Raw genomic sequence first — 16,120 nt, 5'->3', positions numbered from 1 at the left:
ATGCTAATCACTTTTCAAGTTTTTGTATAGTTTGTAACAAAGTATCCACAAGTAGAATGTGACCTGTCAGCACATTGAATAGTAGGATATCCTATGGATATTACGAGCACAAAACTTTATCTATTTAACTATTTATAAGTGGGGTGTCACTGAATGATTGCAGCTGCAGTATCTGGATATTTGAACTCTTTTTTATATATCAGTTCATTTATTTATTTCTACACTATTTTGTACACAATTTTACAGTTTTTATATATTCACTTTAGCGCCTGAGTACCTTAATACTTTTAATATACGCAGAGCAGTCCTGTTGGCCCACATTGCTAAAACGTGCAATATTCCTGCTTGTTTTCTCTCCCTTGATATCGAAAGAGCCTTTGACTCTATTTCCTGGCAATATCGGCAATATACATTACAGAAATGGGGATTTGGTCCAAACTACACAAATTAGATTTTTGCACTTTATAATAAACCAAAAGCATACGTCAAATATGCCGGTTATAAATCTGACTCTTTTGGTATTGAAAGAGGTACTAGACAGGGATGTCCACTCTCTCCTTTACTTTTTGCCCTTCTTATAGAACCACTACCACAAAAAAATAGAAATGACCCTACAATTAGTGGAATTGAAATAGCAGGATATCATCACAAACTTTGTCTATTCGCTGATGATATTCTCCTATTTCTTTCATCACCGCAAGTGTCTGGTCTTAATCTTGTGCCAACTCTTACTAATTTTGCTGCAATTTCAGGCCTTTACATTAACCCTAAAAAATGTCTAGCTCTAAATATATCCCTCCCAAATTTGGAATTATCTTCTGCAAAAATTGGTCTCCCATTTACATGGACTGACAGATCAATCCCATACCTTGGTATACAACTTACATCATCATTATCTGATTTATTTTCAGCCAACTATCCTCAGGCGTTGAAATACATATCAAATATGATTGATTCCAGGTCCCACCTCCCAATCTCATGGTTTGGAAGAATAAATGCCATTAAAATGACATTGTTACCTAAACTACTTTATTTGTTTAGAGTTTTACCAATTCCGATTCCAGCACATTATCTGAGAATTATACAAAGGAAAACAATGTCATTCATCTGGGGATCTTCCAAACCACGGATTCAGCAAAATACACTTTATCTTTCTAAAACAAATGGGGGTTTAGGATGTCCTAATTTTGCATACTATTATAGGGCAGCACATATAGCAAATATTACTAAATATCATGCGCATCATGAAGTCCCACTTTGGGTATCTATTGAAGCTGCTGAATGCGATCCTATTTCAATCTCCAACTTACTCAGGATGTCTTCAAAAGATCATAAAAAGATACAAAACACGCTTACCAAACATTTTATTTCCCTCTGGGATAGATTTAAATTTAAAAATCAATTACAATCCTTACATAATCCTTTACTCTCTTTTTTCAAAAATCCTGCTTTTTACCCTGCATGGGTATTTCCCAAATCCTTCAAACAATGGACATCTAGAGATGTAATATACATGCACAAATTTGTAAATTCTTCATCATTCATTTCTTTTCCGAATTTAAGTGAAATGTATAATATACCACAATCGGAGTTGTTTAGATACCTCCAAATCAAGAACTTTTTCACACCATTATTAAATACTGTAACATCTCTAACTCCTTTGTCCACTTTTGAAGCTATTTGTAAGAATAACCCACATTCTAGAGGTACTATTTCTGTACTATATTCACATTCACTGGTTCAAACCAACCGTAATGAGCCACAATATGTACAGAAATGGAAAAAAAGACTTGAAACGAAAATTAGATAGCTCTAAATGGAATCAAATATGGTCTTCAACTAAAGCAGCATCACCTAATATATTGGCGCTTGAAGTGAGTTATAAAGTGTTAACAAGATGGTAGCTAGTACCAGCTAGGGTGGCAAAATATGTACCAAATTATTCTGCACAGTGTTTTAGGGGATGCTCTGAATTGGGAACGTTGATTCACATTTGGTGGTTGTGTCTAAAAGCTCAAATATATTGGAAGTAAATTTTTATTATTGCATCTAAATTATTTGATAAGATAATTCCTGTTGATTCTGCAATAGCGCTAATTAACCTAAAACCTGAAAATATAACACATGCTCAATTTAAATTGCTAGTGCAACTCTTTACAGTGGCTAAACAAACACTAGCAAGAGCATGGAAATCTTCTAATCTAATCGTAAAGGAAACATTAGTTAAAATTAATAATACTATGACCCATGCCAAAATGATAGCTATTGATATGGACACGATCCCTAAGTTTGAAAGAACGTGGCAACCCTGGATAAACTATACTATACCAAAAACCTTTGACAATCAAGTACTACTGCCATGGTAGCTTGAATGAAGAATTTTAAAACTTATGTTTCCTTAAATAGTAGTAATGGATCATGGTCTCACCTTGCGGACTTTTCCACTCTTCCTTCTCTACTTCCTTTCTTTCCTTTCTCCTTCCTTTTATTTTTTATGGTATACCTTATGATTTTATAGCACTGACTCGGTTAAATTGATGATAGGCAACTCCTATCCTCATATTGATTAGTGGTTCCAAATTAATAATAACTACTGCAGTAGGGAACAGTAATTTGGAAAGATGCTGAGCGTATCTTTTGTGTCTGTTCCCTACTGCAGTAGTTATTATTAATTTGGAACCACTAATCAATATGAGGATAGGAGTTTCCATTACAAAGCAGGGAAAGATGTGCTGGAAATGAAAAAAGACTGTAATGGAAATTTGTAAGTTCTGTATATAATTGTATTGTATTTTGTATGTATTGCACACTGCCCTCACTGTGCACACGGCACTAATAATGTTTTCAGTAAATGTTTACATTCTTTCGAGTCCTGATTAGAATTAGCCTGCCTATGTAACGCCCTTTGTTACCATAAACGTACAATTGTAATATTAATGTGATACCTACGTAATCATTTGTATAAAAACCTTCAATTGCGTCATAATAAAGCAGAACAGTTATTTGGAAAGATGCTGAGCGTATCTTTTGTGTCTGTTCCCTACTGCAGTAGTTATTATTAATTTGGAACCACTAATCAATATGAGGATAGGAGTTGCCTATCATCAATTTAACCGAGTCAGCATGGCGAGCTTTGCCTTAGGAGGGGATTCCAGGTGACCCTGAGTATCCGAAACGAGGAGCTTGAGACGATCCGGGAATTTCTGATAATCAGCCGGCTGAGGTAAGCCTTTTGCTTACATTTGAGTTATCAGACTTCCTTGATCGGTAAGGCATTTTCGGGACAAAGGGTACCTATTTTTCTCCCCTTAATCGAACTGTATTGATTGGTGGTTATATGTTATGTTGTCCCTGTCTATTGTCCATTGGAGTGTTATAGATAATAAAGGGAAGAATAGTGCTGTTCACAGGTATATGTAGTAAATCTGCTAGATAAAGTCGTTTAGAGGCAAGAGGGTATAGGCACAAGTAGAGAAGAGAGAAGACTGGCCAGTCATTATGGGCATTGAATTAAGTAAGGGAATGAAGGGTAAGAGACCCTCAAAAATGCCCAGCGCAAGAGGAGCGCTATATATGAACCAAAGCTGCGGTTCCACCTATACTGAGCCCCTAGATTAATGGTTAGAGTGGACAGGGATCCACAGTGGGTAACTGGGTTACCAAAGGTCATAGGGACTAAGAATCATGCATAGTAAACAGCTAGAGAAACAGTTATCTATGTGAGCAGGATGGATCAAGGGTGACATTAACACTAGACAGAAAGGGACATTTTCATGTTAAGTTGTGGGATGAATTTGGGGTCAGGCACTACAACTAGTAAAAGTCAGAAACAGAGAAATGAGAGTTAAAACAGAATACTTTATATGTTGTCAGAGAGAGAAGATGGGATGAGCACTCTGGCTGCCCATCTGATCATAGAAGCTAGATATAAAAGATATCTGAACAAAATAAGGAATGCAGAATTTATGCAGGGAAATATTAAAGAGTTAAAAGAAAGTGAGAGAATGATATGCATGTGTTGTGTACAAATGGGAAAAAGTAAGCGAATTTTAGAGAGATATTGGTGTATGTGTGTGCGAATGCTGGGACCTTTAGTTCTATTGCTTGTGTGTGTCATGTACGCAGATGTGACCCCCTCCTTTGTGCTATCATGAACGAATGTGGCTGAGATGAGAGGTCAGTGATAAGCTGGAAGGACACCATGCCAATTTCTGTTTTTTAGACAAAACATTTATAACAAAATGTGCCGGGTTAACGAATCTAATGGTAAACAATGTGATCACAATTATTTTGAATCTGTTTTCCAGACATGGTAAAATGAAGGTTACATTTAACCGTGTATTACACAAATTGAATATCCTTTGATAATGGAAACAGTGCATTTAAAAAAGGGAAATTAAGTAAAATTAAGTAATAATGAGTATTCATTTCTAATATGAGTTTAACAATTTTAATAACATAGATATATTAAAACTGGTTTAGACAACCTTTGGTTGGAAATGAAATTCAGGTTAATGGGGAAATTTGTAATGAATGGGATTAGTTTAGATTAAGATAACAATTTTGTAATTTTACATTTATTCAATAAGTACTTATTGAGAGAAAAAAAAGATTAAGATGAGGTTGTTATTTGGAATAAAGCTGCCATAATATTTAACAAAGCCAAGATGGATGGGATACATAAGAAGTTCTTCTACAAAAATGAAATTTTAAGGTTCTTGATAATAACTTGATGTGCGGTCCATGATGTGAGAGTAATAATAAATAAAATTTAAATATAACAGACCCATCACATCAAGTCCACACACCCTGTTAGGATAGATGCCACCTGCAGACAGTTGTTTTATAGTTTTTGATGCTTTCTGGTCCATCATACAGATTATTGATCCTTTTGTTTTATTTATTTTTATTTTTGAAATCCAAAGCAGAATGTGTGGATTGTGAAATGATGTGCCCCTTTTTCTTGTAAGTACAGTGGTATAAGCAGAAGAATATTTTGGATTTATGGACATCTCTCCATGACCGCTAGGGTATTGTTATCATTTGTTATAATATTGCCAGGAAAAAGTTGTCTTTTGAAACATGAAACTGGAGTTCTTACACAAATAGCGTGATAGAAAACAAGCCATTGTAATATATTTATGCAAGCTGGACCCAGTAATAAATGGTTCACCCCGATATATCAGAGCTGAAGCTTTTATGCAAAGGTGCTATTAGACAAAGTTAGATATTGTTTTGGTCAATGGTCCGACATTCTACGCAGAAAATATACAGATAACTAAATGTTTGTCTAATGAAAGGTTTAAAATATGAGTTTGTTTATGTACAAATCTAACAATGAAAAGTGCGTACATTTGAATCCAGTCACCTTATTGCCTATATTGGAGGAGGCTGGAGACAAAGGAAGACACGTGTGTTAAATTAATGGTGTAGGAAGCAGCTGCTGTGGGCCCAGTGCAGGACACACTCCCTGAAGACCCAGATATTAGATTTTTTGTAGATTTGAGTATGCAGTTTATCACCCAGAAGGATACTCTGTGTTCAAAGTCATTGGATACTTTTTCCCCAGCTCAAGAAACAGAGCTCCATGTTTTAGTAAAGCCTGTGAGCTATAAAAAGAATGTATATTTATATAGATAGTCGAGATATAGAGAGCTTTTGGTTCCATTTGAAGGGCCAGAAGTTTGTTTTTACTTCGGCAGGTAAACCAATAAAGCATGCCAAGTTAATTTGATTGGCTGTTTTCAGCCTTCCAGCTTCTTGCTGAGGTAGCCATATTAACTTTCACACATGGAAGCAGACCAGGTGACTAAGGATGCTGCATTTACAGCCCCGGACACTTGATGGGTCTGTGCAACTCACAGATTCCACCTCGGTTCTGGCCCAGTATAGCTGGGATTAATAATTAAACTTTAAGGACCCCAGAACGAGAAGAACAAGTGGTCCACAGGGGGCAACTTCTTATGAAACAGGACTTTGGAAAAGGTGATCATTTATGTCTGCCAACCACTTTTTTCCCTCGAGCTTGACACGTGGACTGTGTCATCAGTCACAAGCAGTTATGGCTGCCTTAGTAAATGAGCATGGGATAGAGCCAGGGTTCTCCACAGTTGTTTTTATAACATACCACTTCTTGTTTTACCTGTTACCAAAGGTGTTACCAAAAGCTGAACATCCCTTCCAGAGATCACAAAAACGATATATCCAGATGCCCAAGTCAGGATCTTACAAGTATGCATTTTGTCTGTATGGTCATGTTTTCTGGATGTCCAGTGGCAAATGCTACTGCAAAGGCCACAGTAAAAAGTGTTATCAGAAGTAGTTTGTAAATATAGAGTGCAGAAAGTACAGAGAGTAACAGAGGAAATAATTTTTTATAGGAGAGTCCTTACTAGAAGTTTTGAGGTTTTATTTTTACACCCCCCACTGTCTACAATGTAGCGGAAAAAGTAGAGTAAGAAACTAGAAAACTTTTGCCTGAATGTTTTCTTATATTTTATGAAACCCCTGAGGGGGATGTTGGACTCTCTCCCTATGGGATTTGGTTTGGGAGTGTGTTACTCACTTGCTTATATTTTGTCTCAGCAGCTGAAGTCCTCCATTCGGATCTCACAGAGAATGTTGCTGATCTTTTAAGGTTTTTTGACAAACTCATTTATGTGTTTTCTCCCCAATTCCAGATCCTAAAAGTTTGGAAGGATCTAAAGCTAAAGCCAGGTGACTTGTGGATTGTTAAGAGACATTTATATATAAGGAAATGTTTGGAGACTCAATACAGCATCTATTTCATGTACAGTTTTTGCAAAACTTGAAGGAAAAGTCACCTGGATCCACACCAGACACTGCAAAAATGACTAAATTAAAGAAATCTGTGTTTGATTTGTTTCCCTCTTGTGATCACAGTCTAGGGTACTTTTTGATTCAATTACTTTAATTGTAAGGGATATATATATATATATATATATATATATATATATATATATATATATATATATATATATATATATATATTTGAAAAGTAGTTCAGCCATGTTGAAGTCATATTTGTCTTTTGTACGTCTTCAATTTTATGTAGAATTGTCTGTGTTTACATATGCTGATAAGTCAGCATGCCAACAATTCAGCTAGAAGGCCATTCTGGCCACAGGGGTGTACAGCCAGTACTCTGTAAATATGTCTTATCAATCATTTGTTTTTCACGATGAAAAGTAATTTGGTAATGAAAAAAGTTGCTCAGCTATTATTTTCTCCACAATGGAGTTTTTTTTGCCTCTTTGGCCAGGACTACCTCCACCTAAGTGTGTGGAGGTTCCAGGTTAAAGGTGATAGCAGATATGGTTAGTGATCAAAATATTGATCAAAAGAGGGGAGACTGTAATGGAAATTTGTAAGTTCTGTATATAATTGTATTGTATTTTGTATGTATTGCACACGGCCCTCACTGTGCACACGGCACTAATAATGTTTTCAGTAAATGTTTACATTTCTTTCGAGTCCTGATTAGAATTAGCCTGCCTATGTAATGCCCCTTGTTACCATAAACGTACAATTGTAATATTAATGTGATACCTACGTAATCATGTGCATAAAAACCTTCAATTGCGTCATAATAAAGCAGAACAGTAATTTGGAAAGATGCTGAGCGTATCTTTTGTGTCTGTTCCCTACTGCAGTAGTTATTATTAATTTGGAACCACTAATCAATATGAGGATAGGAGTTGCCTATCATCAATTTAACCGAGTCAGCACCCATTTTGTTTATTTTGTATATTTTTTCTTTTCGTGTTTTCCACTCAACAGTCTCTTTGATATTGTCAAGATCATAATAAATGACTATTACTTTTATATTAATACACAATATCTTGAATAGCCTTATGTATTATCAACAACATTTTAATTTGTTCTTGATATTCATTTATTATCTCTAAGGATATAATATTAGATTATTTATGTAAATGTAAATGACCATCTTCTACAAGACTGTATTATTACTACAATATGTTACTTGTACAATGTTACTTCCATACCGAAATCTATAATAAAATATTTTAACAAGGAAGAAAAGAAAGATTAGCATATAAACATAGCGGAGCCCCTCAAAAATGTAATAAAATATGGCACTATTGGCTTGACTCGAGTAACTTACTGTACGATGCCTCATGTGGAGGGGACGGTGAGAGGGAGGGGGGGGCAGATGGTAGTGAGGAGATTGATCTATAATAAACTAATAAGAGGAGAACTGTACACTATAGATCAAATTGGAAATCAATGTAGAGGTGTATGTTCGTTGTTGGTTTTTTCCTTCTCTTTCTTATATATATATATATATATATATATATATATATATATATATATATATATATATTAATAGAAATTAAATGAAATTAAGGTATTTTTTTATTTTTATTGACCCTTTGTTTCAATTTTTATATGGAATAAGCATGATAAAAAATTAAAAAAAACTATTTGATTTAAAAAAATGACATTCTATACTTTGACATTGTTTTTGTAATATTTTGCTATTTTTATTATTAAATACATTTTTGAGTTTTTGCACGAGAACTGAACGGACTTTCTTGGAACTTTCCTCATCAATATGAATTATTGAAATATCGTTATTATTACCGTAAAAATGAGAATATTACAGTCTACAAAATAGGGGATAGATTTATGGCATTTTTATTATTATTATTATTTTTTATTAGTAATGGCGGCGATCTGTGATTTTTATCATGACTGTGACATTATGGCGGACACATCGGACACTTTTGACACTCTTTTGGGACCATTGTCACTTATACAGCGATCAGTGCTATAAAAATGCACTGATTACTGTGTAAATGACACTGGCAGGGAAAGGGTTAAACACTAGGGGGCAATCAAGGGGTTAAGTGTGTCCTAGGGAGTGATTCTAACTGTAGGGGGGATGGGCTCACTAGAACATGACAGAGATCACTGCTCCCGATGACAGGGAGCAGTAGATCTCTGTCAAATTGCTTGGCAGAACAGGAAAATGCCTTGTTTACATAGGCATCTCCCTGTTCTGCTGCTCCGTGACACGATCATGGGATCGAGCCCACGGGACCCACGGGCACAGTCATGCGCACCCACAATGCCGCAATTTAAAGGGGACGTACCTGTACGCTCATTTGCCCAGCCATGCCATTGTGCCGACATACATCGTCGTGCGCTGGTCGGCAAGGGGTTAAATGGGATTTGACTTGTTTTTTTTTTTCTTTAGGAATGTCATTTTTTCTCCAGCATGTTCTACATATGCTACTATGCTACAGATGCGCCACTTTAGAGACAGACTAAGGGGGCCCCCCAGGCACTATATTTCAAGGAATTTTTAATTTTAATTGTTGCACTTCAAGCATCATTAAAATCACTGCTCCTGGAAAAAACTATTGTTTTTACAAAAAAAATTTGCATTGATACATGTTCCCCAGGGCAGTACCCAGACCCCCATAACACTTTTATGGCCAATTACTTGCATATAAGCCTTCAAAATGGGAACTTTTGATTTTTCCTGCTCAGCCCCCATAGACTTCAATGAGGTTCGCCGTTCTGGTTAAAACTTTTCCTATTCAGGGGTTCTGCTGCGAACCAAACAGGAGGGGTGTTTGGCCCCTGTTATAATGGTGAATAGAGGTGTACAGAAATCTAACATCAAGAGACAATTAAATATTTTCAGGCTCTCAATGGTGTTATTGTAAGGTGTCCAACAAATGTGTTAAGTGTTTACTTTTTATCATTATACATACACCATACTAAATATTGCCTATTTCTCTATACTATTCCATGTCCTTTTTGATAAATTTGTCATAAATCAGCCCTGCCAATGCACAAAGTAATCAATAAATCATTGAAATGATAACTTAAAAATCATACAAGTAGCATTATAATGTCATGTCATTCAGTATCAGTGATTACTGTAGAGCAATCATACCTCTGTTCTTGACATGACTCCGGTTTTCAAACCATCCAGAATATGGAAAAAGGTGAGACCTCTCCAGTTCAAATTTGTGACCACAGCTTTGATTTTTAACTTGGTTGCATGTGTCCAGTCTATATAGGATAAGTAACTGCTCCTTGTATCCAACTCTTGGGCACTTGTGTCCAAGCTTTCCTGTAGGTAATAACATAAGTTTGTTTCCTTGTAAAGTTTGTTCTGTGGGTACTTTTGTACTCTGTAAAGCTTTATTGTCCTTTTTACAATACCAGTTCATTTTCTTGAAATGTTCTTCCTTCTTCCATCACGTGATGACTTTGGTGACCTTTGATACTGTTGCATTTTTCATGAACTTGAATGTGTTTTGTTACTCAACCTTCATGTTTTTATCAATGTATATGTGTAGATAGAAAAGTACCAAATCGATACAATGTATAAATTATTGGAATGTTATTAAATGTACAATGCATTTTAGGGGTTATGAAGATTCATCAGAGCTGTAAGATATCAGAATAAATGTGTTGAATAAATAGGATAATTAATAGGATAAGATTGTGTAAACAATATAAAAATGTATTTATTTTTTTATACATAGATGAAAGTAAACGCAGGGGAACAGTACACCCATTAAAGTGTTTGTTAACCCAAAAAAAAAAAAAAACAGATCCTGGTCCCTTAAAGCAGATTACAGAGCACAGTGTTTGTGCTGTATAATCTGCCCCCCTTTAAACTGTAATAAAAAACTCCCTGATCGTGCCACTTCCTGTATCTACTCTCTATACTGTCCACAAAAATCAGGGCTGCAGAGCCCTGATCACCATGGTCAGAGTATGTCCCTGCATTACATGCTGCTGTCCTTCCTGCCTGTCATCCCCCTCTCTGTGTCTGTCTCCGCCCCCCCCAGGCTATTCTTGAAAAAAAACACAAAATTTTCACTGCCAGAGGTATTAGAGGCTGGCATAGATCACTATGTAAGTTGTTTTAAAAAACAAGCGTTCTAAATACCGAATTTTAGCTGTCTTCAGGCCGATCACGTGACTCGTGGTCGCTTTACAGCTACGAGACAGAGCTTCTGCGGAGGAGACGAGCGGTCACGTGATCCCCCCGGTTGACATCAGAGGGAGATCACACAGAAGCCATCCACTGGTGCTGTAAAGCGGCCATGAGTCATGTAACTGGCCTGAAGACAGCTCAAATTTGGTATTTAGAATGCTTGTTTTTTAAAACAACTTACATAGTGTGCTATGCCAGCCTTTAATAGAGGGGCTGGCAGTGACTTATAAAAATGGGTTAGCAATTACTTTAACCATTTGAGTACCACCCTTCAATCCTCCTTCATTATCCACTTTGGCCCCAGAAGGTTTACCCCCTCCATGACCAGGCCATTTTTTGCGATACGGCACTGCGTTACTTTAACTCACAATTACGCGGTCGTGCGACGTTGTACCCAAATAAAATTCATCTCCCTTTTCCCCACAAATAGAACTTTCTTTTGGTGGTATTTGATCACCTCTGCAGTTTTTATGTTTTGTGCTATAAACAAAAAAAGAGCATCAATTTTGAAAAAAATACAATATTTTTTACTTTATGCTAAAAAACATACCCAATAAAAAAAATGTAAAAAAATCAAATTTCTTCATAAATTTAGGTCAATACGTATTCTGCTTTAAAAAAAAAACCCCAATAAGCGTATATTTATTGGTTTCAGCAAAAGTTGTGGTGTCTGCAAACTATGGGATATTTTTATGGGATTTATTTTTTTACAAGTAATGGAGGTGATCAGCGATTTTTAGCAAGACTGCGACACTGCGGCGGACAAATCGGACACCTGACTGACACTTTTTGGGGACCAGTGACATTATTACAGTGATCAGTGCTAAACAAAATGCACTGTCACTGTACTAATGACCCGGGTAGGTAAGGGGTTAACATCAGGGGCGCTCAAAGGGTTAGGTGTGTCCCTAGGGCAGTGATGGCGAACCTTGGCACCCCAGATGTTTTGGAACTACATTTCCCATGACGCTCAACTACACTGCAGAGTGCATAAGCATCATGGGAAATGTAGTTCCAAAACATCTGGGGTGCCAAGGTTTGCCATCACTGCCCTAGGGGGTGCTTTCTAACTGTGTAGGGGTACTTTGACTGGGGGAAAAAAGAGATCCGTGTTTCTGCTTAGAAACAAAAGATCTTCATTTCCCCTCTGGCAGAACAGTGATCTGCCTTGTTTACAAGGCCAGACTGCTGTCTCTCCTCAAAATGATCACAGCGGGAGTGGGTCGCCTGGTGGCGCGCGCCCCAGACCCCGTGCACAAAATCAGATAAAAGAGAATAATAAACAAATTAATTACAAACCACGCTCCCTTTAAAGTGCAAGTGCAAATCATTACCAAGGAATGCAAATAAGTGAAAATAGTAATCACAAAAAAAATTTTGAAAATACTTTGTCAATAGTGACAACCATGAATAGCTTTCGGCAAAAATCCAGTCAGAAAGCAATAAAAAAACATCAAAATATTTAAAAAAATCAAAGTGAAAGCAACAGTTCAAAATTCAAAATTCAAAGAATTCAAAAAATAAATAGTGTTCAGAAATTAGTGTAAATTTCAAAGCTTCTGGATAAATCCTCCTAGAATTCAGCAAAGCATCAGGGAACAGAAATCCACCACCATCACCGACCACACAGCCTACTCACCAGATTGTGATGACTCCCATAACAGGAGTCAAAACCATTCAAAGACAGCCAGAAAGCTTCACACGATCACGGCTTGGTTCAGGTGCTGGAACCCAGGAAAGCTGTGACTGCATGGCTACTGGATGGATTTAGATGAACTCTCAGACAGAGATTGGTCATTGAAGACCATTAGTGCCATAAATGGGAAGAGAATGAGTGGAAAACTCCCATTGTGAAATAAGCCAAAAATGTATTGAACAGGCTAAAAACAAGCTAAAAAAACCCACATGAACCACATGTGGGTTTGTGCGGACAAACAAACAATGAACGTAGCTACAATGCTGCGTAGCGAACGGAAGTTGCGTGTCACTTTCGGTAAGTCCGACCGGTTTCGTCAGTGCGCTCTGGCGTGATTAAGGATCATACATACAGACACGTCGCTTCCTTGAAATAAAAACACCAAACAAAGGTATCCAATCTGGTGCCATCTCACCTTGTTAGGGGATTTACCATGATTAGGAAAAATGGAAAACTATTGGTGAATGAAGGCTGCCATCTTGTGGCCAGAAAACAGAATCCAGTTACAGAAATAGTAAACATCTGGACTGCCATCTTGTGGATAAATGCCAGATTGCACAACTAAATAAAATGTACTAGTTTAAAATAGATAAATAAAATAAATTTAAATAAATTAAAAATAGAAGTAGATTAATGTTGAGATTTTGTGATGGAATTAAATTCGCAATCATAAAGAATGTTCTAAAAATATTACAATAAGGGATGAGACTAAAATGGATTACCTTTTCACAGTATCAATAACTGGACAGATAACAATTCAGATCGATATCAACATTAATACCTGCCGGAGTCAGTGTGTTCAATCTATATATCCATTCCGTTTCGTTTTTTGATATTCTCTGAACCATATTTCCTCCCCTCCAATCAGCATCCAGCTTTGTGATATGCTCCCTCTGCGACGGCAAGATAAGGTCCGCAACCTTACCCTTGTAACGTGGATCAAGGAGGGATTAGGGGAGCTAATCAGACTCGCTTCCCAACTTAAGAGGGAAAGAGAGGCTGACATAAAGATCCTAGAGGCCGAATTCTCCAAACTTCAGACACTTCACAAATCCAACCCCTCCCCTTCTCGATATCCCAGCTAGACAAGGCCAGGTTGGAGCTCAGCCTAGCCCTGACAGCTAAGGCGGAAAAACAAATTCGCTGGAACAAACACAAATTCTTTACCCAAGGGGACAGGGTGGGTTCCATGTTGGCCGCCAAATTAACGCCCCGAATTAAATCATATACTATGCCAAAAATAAAGATCCCAGGTCAGGGCTCCATGGCTGATCCCTCCAAAATCTTAGAGGCCTTCCAGGTTTTTTATAGCAACCTTTACTCGCCAAAATCTCCTCCGCAGGATACTACTCTGGATTCCTTCCTGGGCGGTCTCTCTCTTCCATCGCTTTCAGCGGAACATAGAGACAGCCTTGAAGCCCCTTTCATGGAGGGAGAGGTACTTGGAGTAATAAAATCACTAAAAAATGGCTCAGCCCCCAGCCTGGACGGTCTGTCCAACACCTATTACAAGACCTTCTCCAACACCTTACCATACATCTAACACATTTCTTCAACTCTAAAACACAGGGGAACCCACTTGATCCACAACTTAATACTGCATACATTGCAGTGATCCCTAAACCGGACAAAAATCCTAAAGATGTTGAAAATTGTCGCCCTATATCACTTATTAACTGTGATGTCAAAATTTTGACTAAGATTCATGCTAATCGCATGACTTCCTTCATCAATATATATATAGATAAGGATCAAGTGGGTTTCATTCCGGGTAGACAAGGCCCAGACCAAATAAGGCTGGCCATAGACTTGGTCTCATCCTTCAAACTAATTGGGCGGGAAGTCCTAAACAATCTGAAATGCCCCTGTCGTTGGACCTACAAAAGGCCTTCGACTCTGTCTCCTGGCCATATATCTTTGCCATGTTGGAGCGATGGAGCTTTGGACAAAGATTTCTCGGACTGATACAGGCGCTTTACTCCAACCCCAGTGCCAGTATTCGCATGCAAGGATATTACTCAAAACCCATCACAATTAAAAAAGGGACTAGACAAGGGTGCCCACTCTCGCCGATCATATTTGCAATGGCCATTGAAATGCTTGCTATTGCAATTCGTCATAACCCAAACATCCAGGGAGTGACTTGCGGCTCCCAAACTCACAAATGCGGGCTATATGCAGATGACGTCCTGCTCTTTCTCACCTCCCCCGTAACCTCCCTTCCCAACTTATGCAAAATCTTAGATGCCTTCGCCAGACTGTCCGGTTTAGAAGTTAATTACTCAAAGTCACGAGCTCTCAACATCTCACTAACACCCGAGACTGTTAATCTCTTAAGACAAAACTTTCCCTTCAAATGGAGCGATTCCTCCATCAAATACTTAGGTATTAACTTAACAGCTAAAACTGAAACACTATACGGCCATAACTACCCTCCCATGTATCGTAAGCTGGAAACAGACCTAAACACCTGGTCCCGTAATAATAGTTCTTGGTTGGGGAGGGTAAATTCAGTTAAAATGACATTACTTCCCAGATTGCTATATCTGTTTCGTGCCTTACCCATCCCTCTCCGGAAGGACCATATTAGATCTTTCCAAAGCAAACTTCTAAAGTTCATCTGGGGTAAGGCGGGATACAGAATTCCCCAAAGAACCCTTTACCTACATAGGAAAAAAGGAGGGCTGGGTCTACCCCACCTTTACAAGTACTACCAAGCTGCCAGACTGGCCCAAATGTCAACAGTCTATTTTAGTTTCGAAAAACCTGATTGGGTTGCAATAGAAAAACAGGCAGTTCCTAACTTCACGCTAGACTTCCTCCTCTGGATACCCCCAAAAAACAGACCCTCTATACTGGCCCCAACCCTTTCCCACTCTTTCACTCTAACCCAGACTTCCCTCCGGGGAAAAATGTTATGGCCTTCAAGTGGAGGGTGGATAAAGGCCTGTAGAGGATAGGACAATTTTTCACAGCCGCAGGCCCCTTCACTCTAAAACATTGCACCAAAACGCTAGATATGCCCTTATCCGAAACCTTTCGGTTCAGCCAATACTCCCATTTCTTGCAATCGCTATGTAAAGACAAAGATTTCCCCCCAAAATTTTCTGACTACGAAATGTGGTGTGGTCAAGCCAGAGACCAGAGGGGTGGGATCTCAGTGATCTATTCGTCACCTACATCGCCATGCTCAAAAATGACTTTTATGGAGGCCTGGGAGTCCGAGCTCCACTTTAATTGGAAATTGGAAGATTGGCAGAGATCCTGTTTCAGATCCTTCCAGGGTGTCCTCAATACCACTTTAGTGGAGGCCAGCCTGAAAGTGATCTCCAGATGGTACTATACACCGACTAGACTGGCATCAATCTATTCAATGGCTGACCCTCTCTGCTTCAGAGGTTGTCAACTCAAGGGCACAA

The sequence above is a fragment of the Aquarana catesbeiana genome, linkage group LG06, assembly GCF_042186555.1.
Source record: "Aquarana catesbeiana isolate 2022-GZ linkage group LG06, ASM4218655v1, whole genome shotgun sequence".
NCBI lineage: Eukaryota > Metazoa > Chordata > Amphibia > Anura > Ranidae > Aquarana > Aquarana catesbeiana.
This window is presented reverse-complemented; position numbering follows the sequence as displayed.